Genomic DNA, 367 nt, shown 5'->3' with positions numbered 1-367 from the left:
AGGAAGAGTTAAAATCCTCCTCTGTCCTGGACGAGCAAGTCCTGGACGAGATGAACAAAATGCGACAGTCGCGCTTGGTTTCTGAGATTCTCAAGAACCCCAAAGATCCGGTGTATCCTTTGGTCAAGGAGCTTGAGGACGTGGTGTCCAAGGACCCACCGTCTCAACTCCCACCTGACCGAGGAGTTCGGCACGAGATTGATCTCGTGCCCGGCACAAAGTATTGTGTTACGAGACAATGGCCTCTGCCTCGCGAGCAGTGCGAGGTCATTGATGCCTTCTTCGCCGCTAAGGCGAAGGCATGCATGGTGCGAGAGTCGAAGTCTCCGCACTCGACGCCAACGTTCTGCGTTCAGAAACCGAACGT

The 367-nt window shown here is 54.5% G+C and overlaps 1 protein-coding gene across 1 annotated transcript in view; it reads right to left on the bottom strand.

Moving 5' to 3' along the window:
* The window catches only part of PHALS_10726 (Uncharacterized conserved protein), a gene marked incomplete at both ends in the record, with an annotated part of 3,401 nt that overhangs the window by 135 nt on the left and 2,899 nt on the right, over positions 1–367 (bottom strand). The gene's annotated exons all lie outside the window — the stretch shown is intronic.

The sequence above is a fragment of the Plasmopara halstedii genome (genome assembly GCF_900000015.1).
Source record: "Plasmopara halstedii genome assembly, contig: Scaffold_525, whole genome shotgun sequence".
NCBI lineage: Eukaryota > Oomycota > Peronosporomycetes > Peronosporales > Peronosporaceae > Plasmopara > Plasmopara halstedii.
This window is presented reverse-complemented; position numbering and strand designations above follow the sequence as displayed.